At 33.9% G+C, this 10822-nt stretch overlaps 1 protein-coding gene and 6 non-coding genes across 10 annotated transcripts in view; 3 read left to right on the top strand and 4 right to left on the bottom strand.

Annotated features, from left to right (window-relative positions):
* Window positions 1-72, bottom strand: TRNAM-CAU (transfer RNA methionine (anticodon CAU)). Its single transcript has one exon. It is a non-coding gene; the product is annotated as a tRNA-Met (tRNA).
* The window catches only part of LOC106688424 (uncharacterized), a 124742-nt gene that overhangs the window by 76186 nt on the left and 37734 nt on the right, over window positions 1-10822 (bottom strand). The gene's annotated exons all lie outside the window — the stretch shown is intronic.
* TRNAM-CAU (transfer RNA methionine (anticodon CAU)) lies at window positions 1919-1990 on the bottom strand. Its single transcript has one exon. It is a non-coding gene; the product is annotated as a tRNA-Met (tRNA).
* On the bottom strand, window positions 2557-2628 carry TRNAM-CAU (transfer RNA methionine (anticodon CAU)). Its single transcript has one exon. It is a non-coding gene; the product is annotated as a tRNA-Met (tRNA).
* On the top strand, window positions 7383-7454 carry TRNAM-CAU (transfer RNA methionine (anticodon CAU)). Its single transcript has one exon. It is a non-coding gene; the product is annotated as a tRNA-Met (tRNA).
* TRNAM-CAU (transfer RNA methionine (anticodon CAU)) lies at window positions 9399-9470 on the top strand. Its single transcript has one exon. It is a non-coding gene; the product is annotated as a tRNA-Met (tRNA).
* Window positions 10399-10470, top strand: TRNAM-CAU (transfer RNA methionine (anticodon CAU)). The gene has a single exon. It is a non-coding gene; the product is annotated as a tRNA-Met (tRNA).

Genomic DNA, 10822 nt, shown 5'->3' with positions numbered 1-10822 from the left:
TAGCAGAGCGTGGTTTCGATCCACGGACCTCTGGGTTATGGGCCCAGCACGCTTCCACTGCGCCACTCTGCTCTTATTATTCCAGAGGGTCCATAATAGATTAGGTATTAAAAGTCTCAATGTTAAAAAAAAAATTATGAAGTTCCTGACCAACCACCCTTCCCCTCTAAAGGTGTGAAGAGGGGCGGTTACTTTGGATCTAGGAAATTCCAGAACGTTATTCTATAACCCATATCTTTAAATTTCTCTTGTTATTCGGGGGTCCATAATTGAGCAGGTAGTAAAAGTCTCAATGTCAAAGAAAATTTCATGGTGTGGTAAATCTTGTTGAAATAAATTTGATACAGAGTAAGTTGCAACCTCATGTCTCCAGCGGCGCCGACTCATTCCTGCCTGAGCGGGTCAACTTTTATTTATGGAAACACACAAGTAATGGAAACTCCATCCTAACACTCCGGTTAGAATAGACTAGAATTGCCTATATTATAATCCACTTTTCCCCTATGTCAGAAAGGGCCAAGAAGGGGGAAAAGGCATAAACATAAAAAAACATAGTTGTTGAACTTATTCTTTTATTTAAGACTATCTGACCCGGCAATGCTTCGCTGTTGTCATATTTAAGGATGGATATGGACTTAAACACAATTGATAGTTTGTTATAAATTATTGTATAATTTATTATTGTTATGTAATAACATAAATAGTTTTTGAATAACAAACCTTACTGTGCCTCAATATTAGTACTATATTAAAAAAATTCGGACCGACTGACCTATCAAAGTGTGGTAAATCTATCAAGAGTTTTTAGGAGTGAAACAAACTTGATGTTCATAACATCAGGATCACCTTAAGAAACTCATAAATAATAATTTTCTAAAAAATCGAAAAATAAAATATTTTAGCCCAAAATTCTCGCCCTACATCGGCCTGTAATTTATTTCAAAATATCTAAAAAACGGAAATAAATTCAACATGACTCAACCAATCTACACCAAACTTGGAAGTGGTTTAGGGCTCTATAAACTGCACCAAAGGCCACCTCTAATAGAAACAAATTATAACGGAGATATAAAATAGAATGTTTGAAAATCTTTTCTTTATCTTAAACTAATATTCCGCCCTCATAAGGGGAATTATAGTTGATTTAAGCTGTAAGACCGGACATTAAGCTTTCCAACGGTTCTATTAACGTAGCAATTGGATAAAATTAAGAGGAGTTTATGAAAAATTGATAGCGGGATAAAAAAAAATACTGCGAATCATGGTGAAAAATTTCCACTTTTCAATTTCTTTAAAAAAAAAATGGAATTTAGCACTTTGAGGTAACATTACAAACAAATATGATTTGCTCTTTTCTAAAAAAAAAATTATTGACCTGTTTACTCCCCTCCCCCCTCCCCCAGCCACATTATGTTTTATATTTTTTTGTGAATATAATATAGCTTAATGGAATTAGTGATATTTTTTTTTGTTATGCTATGGAAAGAGACGGATCGAATGGTCTCTAATAACCGTGAAAGTAGCAAATATTTAAATTTTCAAGAATTACTTTTCTGTATTTTTGGCTGAATCATGAATTACTTCTTTGAGCACATCACGTTCTTTGGCAACAAATATAAATGAGCGGCGAGAATCGAAGCGAAGACGCTTTGCTCCATTGGGGAGCTAGAAGGTTTACACCTACTACATTAATGATTGAACCCTTATTAGGTCTTGAAGCAATTATTTTCTCAGTTCATTCCGGATTGGTATTAATTTAATGATCGCAAGAGTTTGGAGGAGATGACACTCCCTCTTGGTAACGAGGCACTGCTATTCATTACAACATTCACTAGAGTACAAATGAATAACAAAAAACCAAAATGCTTACTTTATGAATGTGTTTAACATTATCTAAATTAATTTAAAAATAATACTTTAGCAGAGCGTGGTTTCGATCCACGGACCTCTGGGTTATGGGCCCAGCACGCTTCCACTGCGCCACTCTGCTCTTGTTATTCAAGAGGGTCCATAATTGAGCAGGATGTAAAAGTTTTAATGTTATAAAAAAATTTTTATGAAGTTCCTGGAGTGGAAGATCCTGTCCAACCCCCCTTCCCCTCCAATGGTGTGAAGAGGGGGTCCTTGGAGATCCTTGGATCTAGGATCAGTGGCGTAGTGAGAGGGAGAAGGGGGCGCAACCACCCTATTCGCTAGGGGTGGAAAATCCCTTGAAATTCTCTTCTTCAAAAACTCGCATCCGACTGCGAACGCAGAAAATGATTAAGCATCAGATTTTTTTTCAGAGATTGAAATTTCAGCTTGTGTTATTTTTCATATTTATGACTTCATTTTGTAAATCAAACTTTTAAATACAGTTTCACAAACACATGCAATACAATTTTTGAAAAGTAAATGATGGATTTTGTCTCATAATGATAAGATTTTAAACATTCTAGATTCGTGTTGATTAGACTAATTTGAATAGTTCCTGATAAATAATTATAGAGTACAAATGAATAACAAAAAACCAAAATGCTTACTTTATGAATGTGTTTTAATTTAAAAATAATACCCTAGCAGAGCGTGGTTTCGATCCACGGACCTCTGGGTTATGGGCCCAGCACGCTTCCACTGCGCCACTCTGCTCTTGTTATTCAAGAGGGTCCATAATTGAGCAGGATGTAAAAGTTTTAATGTTATAAAAAAATTTTTATGAAGTTCCTGGAGTGGAAGATCCTGTCCAACCCCCCTTCCCCTCCAATGGTGTGAAGAGGGGGTCCTTGGAGATCCTTGGATCTAGGATCAGTGGCGTAGTGAGAGGGAGAAGGGGGCGCAACCACCCTATTCGCTAGGGGTGGAAAATCCCTTGAAATTCTCTTCTTCAAAAACTCGCATCCGACTGCGAACGCAGAAAATGATTAAGCATCAGATTTTTTTTCAGAGATTGAAATTTCAGCTTGTGTTATTTTTCATATTTATGACTTCATTTTGTAAATCAAACTTTTAAATACAGTTTCACAAACACATGCAATACAATTTTTGAAAAGTAAATGATGGATTTTGTCTCATAATGATAAGATTTTAAACATTCTAGATTCGTGTTGATTAGACTAATTTGAATAGTTCCTGATAAATAATTATAATGAACGAATTCGAAAAATAGGATTTCCCCCATTATATTATTGTATTTGCTTAAACGTGGTGGCACCAATAGGGGTACTCAAGATTTTTAGTTAAATATATTGAAGTGCGTTAAATGGAGAAAGTTGTGTTGGCTCAAGTAATATTTCATTTCTTTAGCAAGTTAAAACAATATAACATTTAGCATGGTTGGAAGTCTGTTAATAGGTTTGCCAAATGGAGGATGACGTAATTATTGTTGGGTTTGTGTTTTTTTAAGACGTTTTTTAACACTAATAACGAATAGAAATAATAATAAAGTAATCGAAAAAAAATTAGGACAGGAAACAAAGAACAAATGAGGTGGATGAAAGATGTTGTGACGAAGCTATTGGAGATTTTATTATCTTCTAAAGATTACAAGTTTACAAAAAAAGTTGCCCATAAAATCCGCAAGGAGCTCCTCTACATATACTTTTGTATTTATTGATAGATATTACAATCTGCCACACAGTTGTGGGCAATGGGTAATAGTGATGAATGATCTCATACATACTAAAATAAAATAAAATAAATAAATGTATGAAAAAAAACTCTCTTAAAATATATACAAACAGAAGAATAAACAAAATGAACATAATCAAACTATGTGTATGAAAAATAAATAAATAAAATAACATAATGATAAAATAATATAGTCTCTAGTCACATTTACACTCTAATATACAATATTTACACGTTCGACCTGAGGATCCCCAAGCCCACTCTATCCCCCACGTGTGAGGGGTAGAGCAGAGCTGAAAAGATCCCAGCGCATCCCTCTCGCCGGATCACTGGTAGTGAGTCAGTGGAGGCTGAGCAAGTGCCCTAAAGCCGCAAATACTCAACTTGAGTGGAGAATCTGACCATTTCCAGAACTCCAATTGTCCATTTTTATTTCAATAAGTCTCTTGGCCACTGGCGTTTCAACCTTCTAGGTGGGCTGTAGGGATGGGTGGAACTAGATAAGGTTTAAACCAAAGGATTAGGATAGTTGGAAAGGTTTATATGGAATTTTGAGAATTTGGTTGGTATGAGGTCAAGGACAAAAGAGATATGTAGGTCATGGTGTAGTGTTCTGTTGGAAACGTAATAGGGTGCATTAACTAGGGTTCTAAAGATTTTGGATTGAAAGGATTGGGTACGTTTGATGTTCGACGGTTTAGCTGTTCCCCAAACCTCTACATTTAACATATAACATGGAATTGAAATTGGGCTGCTGATAATCCTATATTTATAACATTCAGCAAATTAAAACCTTTTAAATTTAACACAATAAAATGAACACCCCAATTATGTTCAACCAAAAGAAATGTTCTAAAGACCATTTTAAGACAAGACCTGTTAACATGAATCCTTTATTTACTTTGCATAAATAATATTTTTAAAAACATTATTTTCCCTTTTATGTCCAGTTTGGCAAAATACAATCGATGAAGAGTTTGTGGCACCGGATTTTTGAGTTAAAAGTCATAATCAGGTAATACGTAAGACCTGCTTCACAATGACTAGATTTAGGGATGTAGATTGATTAAAAGTTTGATGCCAATTAATATATTTAGTTATTTACATATTGGATTAATGATTCAATGAATTGCTTATTATAATCTATAGCTTATTAGAGCGGTAAAAAAACTGAAATAACTTCACCACAACTCAACCAATCTACACCAAACTTGAGAGAGGTTTAGCGTTTTATAAACTGGACCAAAGGGCACTAACTAGATCTAATTAAACAAATTAGAAACGGATGTATAAAATAAAACGTTCGAAAAGTTTTCCTTTATTTGAAAGTAATATTTTACTCTTATAACGGCATTAAGCCTAAATGATGTTGATATAGGTAAAAAGAGCAAACATTCAGCTCCCTAACAGTTGTATTAACGTAAGAATTGAATAAAAAGTAAAGGAGTTATCAATGATTATATGAACAATAGGCACCGGGATAGTCCAAAATATTTAATTTATTGCAAAAATTCTATTTAAAGGTTTCAGGCGACGCAATAACAAATATATACTTAACCGAAATTACCATTACTTAATTTTTTAGTGAATAAGAAATCATTTAATAGAATCAATAATATTTTTTTCTTATTCTTCAGAAAGATAAAAATCGAATAGCTCGTAATAAACATGAAGATAATGTATACTTTCTAAGCTAAATTATTTTAATAACTTTTTTTAATGGAAAAATCGGAGCAGCCTTCATGAGCATTTAGCAATTAACCCCATCACAATCGTATGCACGGTATGGCAACGTATTAAGTACCAACAAACAAATATTGATTTATTTATATTAGATAAGCATAGCTTCAGCTAGTGTGGGTCCCAGGACATAAGGAAATCACAGGCAATGAGAATGCTGATCAGCTAGCTAGAAACGGGGCTGAGCACCCTCCTATAGGACCAGAACCATTCCTAGGCATCTCTAAGAGGTATCAGAGAAAATTAGGTCTTGACTGGACATGGAAGAAAGCCGGTAAGGAGGGGAGGGAATGTATAGGGTGAGACAGGCCAAGATTTTCATAACTAAGCCCTCTACTTCTAAAACTAAGTGGCTGTTAGGTCTAAATAGAAACGAACTCCAATTGTTAATAGAAGTTCTGACAGGTCACTTAGAAGACTTAGAAGACATCTCAAGATATGTGGAGCAGTCCATGATGAAACCTGCTGCTTATGCGGACAGACCTCAGAGACTGCCTTACATTACATAGCAGATTGTGGTAGGTATGCCTCACTAAGATACAGGCTATTAGGATCTGATAGAATTAAAGGAAATGAGGCTTCCTCTATAGATTGGGCGTCCCTTTTAAATTTCATTAGAAAGTCGAAGAGGTTCGATATAGAGGAATAAGATACATAAAAGAGCCATTCCAGTGGGTTGTCTTGTGGATGGCAAAAAGTACCAATAGGCCCACTTGCAGGACTTGTTCCCCCCACCATTACCAGTACTAGTAGCAATAGATAAGCATAGAGGGGACTTTAGCTGAAATTTCAATCTTATCTTCTAAAAATTATATTGCGCAGTCGCAGCAACGATTTCCATAGGTGCGATAAGTGAAGAATAGAAATAAAAATTTATTTATTAGTGTCAACGTTTCGGTCAAAATTTCAGAGCTTCATCAGACCAAAGAACAAAAACGAGATAACAACCATAATGATTAAATGAAATTACAGAAAAACAAGAAACATAAGAATAAAATTAAAATTACCTAACAATTTTTTTGTAATTCTATTTAAGTATTTTGGTTCTTATCTTGTTTCCATTCTTAACTCTGATGAAGGCATGAAATTCTAACCGAAACGTTGGAAGAAATACATAAATGTTTACTTATCTATGTTCTTTATCTTCACATATATATTCCATGTGACTTTTAACCCATCATATATAAGTAGTTCTATCAATTCCACTCCTCTCTCATGTGATTCTTAACATAAATTAAATTTATTACAAAAATCAATTTAAATTAAACGAAATTATGTTTTTATTTTAATGTAGAAATAAATCAAAATAAAATTGCCATAACATTAGAATAGTCAAAAAATAATAACTAATAAATACATTATAAACTTAAGAATAAATTAAAAACAAATAAATAAGGTAAAAGATTATTAATAAATAAGTTTTTAAAAAATAATTAATTGTATATATAGCATAATTTTCGATATTCTTTCTTGTCAAACGTGAGGTACCATAAAGAAGATTTTTAAGGACTTGTCTAATATTCCATTCTGTTAAAACGATGTTATATAGATTTACCCACTTTTATATGCCTATTAGGTAAATCCGTTGTTATAATTTTATATTAGAGGCCCTCTTATATTATTACGCATTACAGCTAAATCCATCTGTAATAAAATATTTTGTTCTCCCAAAATCTTCTTCAAATTAGTTGAGCATTTGTAATTGCATTACATTGTTAAGAAATGATTTTTTTCCATTAGGCAGGAATAGAGAGGAGTGGGAGATCTGGGGACAAAGAACTACTCAATGAGCGCTAAGGACACTGAATGACGTAGAGGAATGTAGCCACGCCTGCATACAGTGAGTGGGGGGGGTAGCAATAACTACTATCACTAAATATATAATACATTTAATAGAAATAATTAGCTCTAATTGTGATGATAAAATTAATACATTCGTTGAAGTATTTAACTAAAAAATATCACGATTACACAGTTCTAGAAGTTTTAGTATTATATACAATACCAATTCATTTATGGACCCCCCAGACATTAAGAGCAGAGTGGCGCAGTGGAAGCGTGCTGGGCCCATAACCCAGAGGTCCGTGGATCGAAACCACGCTCTGCTAATATATTTTTTAAAAATTAATTTAGTTAATGATAAAAGTGTTGATTTTTTTTTTAATATTCAATAATAAATTTAAAATTTTATGAAAATAAGGCAACAATCTGTCTCTAATGGGAGGAGCTCTTGGAATTAAATAGGAACCTCATTTCCAAGAGGGAGGAAAGAGATAAGAAAAGAGTTCAAAATTTGTTGCCTAAAAACCAAATATTTCGCTAATTTGTGACTTCAAAAGTACGTAATAATAAGTGGGTAAAGGCCAGAACTTTATAATAAACTAAGCTTTATTAAGCATGGTTAATATTATTTAAGAAATGGTATGTTTGGTTACCGCATAGCGTGCTAGGCTCATAACCCGGTCCGTGGATCAAAACCAAGTGCCCCCTACGTCTTCCTCTCACCCGCTACGCCACTGATCCTCGAACCAATTTGTAGATGCCCCAGTTCTCACCATTGGAGCAGCAGAGCGATTGGTCAGGCACTTACGCATAAAAATAATCTTTCGGTTAATAATTTAATCACACAAGAACGTCGGTTGTATGACTTTTAATACTTAATTATAAAATTGTCTTTATCATAGAACCTTTTGCATCCTGCTTAATTAAGGACCCTCCTGGACAACAAGAGCAGAGTGGCGCTGTGGAAGAACCCATAACCCACAGGTCCGTGGATCGAAACCTTAGCAGAGCGTGGTAAATACCCTTTTAAAACAATTTAGTTAATATTAAATACTTTCACAACATATATGAAAATGAGTTTAACATTATATAAAAATATTATATAATGTTAAACTCATTTTCATACAAATAATAGTAAATCCGACCTGTCATGTCGAAACTCTTGGGCAAGAAGAGGAACCTCTTTACCAAGAGAGAGGAAAATAGTTCAAAATGTTCATGTTATAAAGGATTGTCAGCAGCCCAATTTAAAGCTCCTGTTATATGTTAAATGCATAGGAGCTCTTAGTGGATTTTATGGGCAACTTTTTTGTAACCTTGTAATCTTTAGAAGATAATGAAATCTCCAATAGCTTGGTCACATCTTTCATCCACCTCACTTGTTCTTTGTTTCCCCTCTTAATGTTTTTTCGATTACTTTATTATTATTTGTATCCTTTATTAGTGTTTAAAAATGTCTAAAAAAAGAAAAACAACACAAACCAAATACTAATTACGAGCAACCCATCAAAACGATAACAGACAAAATGGTGTATAACCCAGGTGTATGTTGCGTGACGTCATCCTCCATTTGGCAGACCTATTAACAGACTCCCAACCATGTTAAATGTTATATTGTTTTAACATGCTAAAGAGAGGAAACATTTCTTGAGTTAACACAACTTTCTCCATTTAACGCACTTCAACATATTTAACTAAAAATTATGAATTGGTGCCACCACGTTTAAGCAAATACTATGATATAAGGGGGGAAATCCTATTTTTCGAATTTATTAGTTATATTAATTTATCAGGAATTATTTAAATTAGTCTAATCAATACGAATCTAGAACGTTTAAAATCTTATCATTATGAGACAAGACCTGTCAACATAAATACATCATTTACTTTTCAAAAATTGTATTGCATGTCTTTGTGAAACTGTATTTAAAAGTTTGATTTACGAAATGAAGTCGTAAATATGAAAAATAACACAAGCTGAAATTTCAATCTCTGAAAAAAAATCGGATGCTAAATTATTTTCTGCATTCACAGTCGGTTGCGGACGTTTATAAGTTAACAGTTTTTGAAGAAGAGAATTTCAAGGGATTTGCCACCCCTAACGAATAGGGTGGTTGCGCCCCCTTCTCCCTCTCGCTACGCCACTGATCCTAGATCCAAGGTAGCCTCTTCACAACATTGGAGGGGAAGAGCGGTTGGACAAGAACTTCATAATTTTTTTTTTTGAAACTTTTACATCCTATTTAATTATGGACCCTCCCTATAACAAGAGCAGAGTGGCGCAGTGGAAGCGTGCTGGGCCCATAACCCAGAGGTCCGTGGATCGAAACCACGCTCTGCTAGGGTATTATTTTTAAATCAATTTAGTTAATATTAAATACTTTCATAACATATATATATATATATATTTATATAATGTTAAACTCATTCATAAAGTAAGCATTTTGTTTTTTTTATTATTCATTTATACACTAAAATTTTCATACAAATAGTAACAATCCCGACCTGTCATGTCGCTGGTTTGTTACCTTTATAATAAATTAAGTTTTATCAACCTCTCCTTATACATAAAAGCCGTTTATTTTGATAATGGCGAAACTCCAATTATGTTTGAATCGAGACATCGAAGGGTTTGCGTTGGATTAAATTTAAAAATTTGGGTAGTAGAATAATGTTCCGGGATTTCTAAGACTGTCAAATTTATAATTGTAATTAATGTAAAGAAGTTATAGTATAATAAGTTAATGATTTCTTCCCCTCTTCCCCCAACCATCTTCTCCTCGTATATGTCATCCACGGTCAACTATCTCTCATGATTGTAATTAAGATAATTCAAGAAACCTGAAGTACTAACTACGAAATGATTTACGCTACTTTCAAAATAAATGAAAGGAAGTTCATTTTAGGTTTGAGATAAATTCATATGTCAAATTATTTTGAACATTTACAGTGAGTTAAAGACGTTTACAACTTAACAGTTTCTGAGATAGGGTTTCTAGGGATTTTAGCACCCCTTGCGAATTGGGTGGGTGGACACCCCCTTAATCCTACTCGCTACGCCACAGATCCTAGATTCAAGTTATTCCACTCCTCTTCACTCCTTGGAGCATCAGGGTGGGCACTTCCACAAGAAAATAATCTTTCAGTTTAGAATTTTAATTTTATCAAAGAGGAACGTTACTTGTAAGACTTATAATAACTGCAAAAAAAATTTTCTTAAACACTGAGACTTTCACTGCCTCCTCAATTATGAACCCTCGATATAATAAGAGCAGAGTGGCGCAGTGGAAGCGTGCTGGGCCCATAACCCAGAGGTCCGTGGATCGAAACCACGCTCTGCTAGGGTATATTTTTTAATTAATTTATATAATAATAAACATATTCCTAAAATATATATTTTTTTTAAATTTTTGTATTTATTACTACACTTAAAATGTATACAAGTCTCTATTGGTACCTCTATTGGAACCTGTTGTCCAAGAGGGAAGTTCAATATGTCATGCCTAAAATCCACATATTCCGCTGGTTTGTGAATAGGAAAGTACACAAATAAAGTCCAGATCTAAAAAATTAAGCTTTATCACGCACTATATATATATTTAGAAGACTTAGAAGACATCTCAAGATATGTGGAGCAGTCCATGATGAAACCTGCTGCTTATGCGGACAGACCTCAGAGACTGCCTTACATTAC

The sequence above is a fragment of the Halyomorpha halys genome, unplaced genomic scaffold, assembly GCF_000696795.3.
Source record: "Halyomorpha halys isolate HHAL.00 unplaced genomic scaffold, Hhal_1.1 Scaffold1127.1, whole genome shotgun sequence".
NCBI lineage: Eukaryota > Metazoa > Arthropoda > Insecta > Hemiptera > Pentatomidae > Halyomorpha > Halyomorpha halys.
The sequence above is the reverse complement of the archived record's forward strand: the minus strand, read 5'-3'. Positions and strand labels throughout refer to the sequence as shown.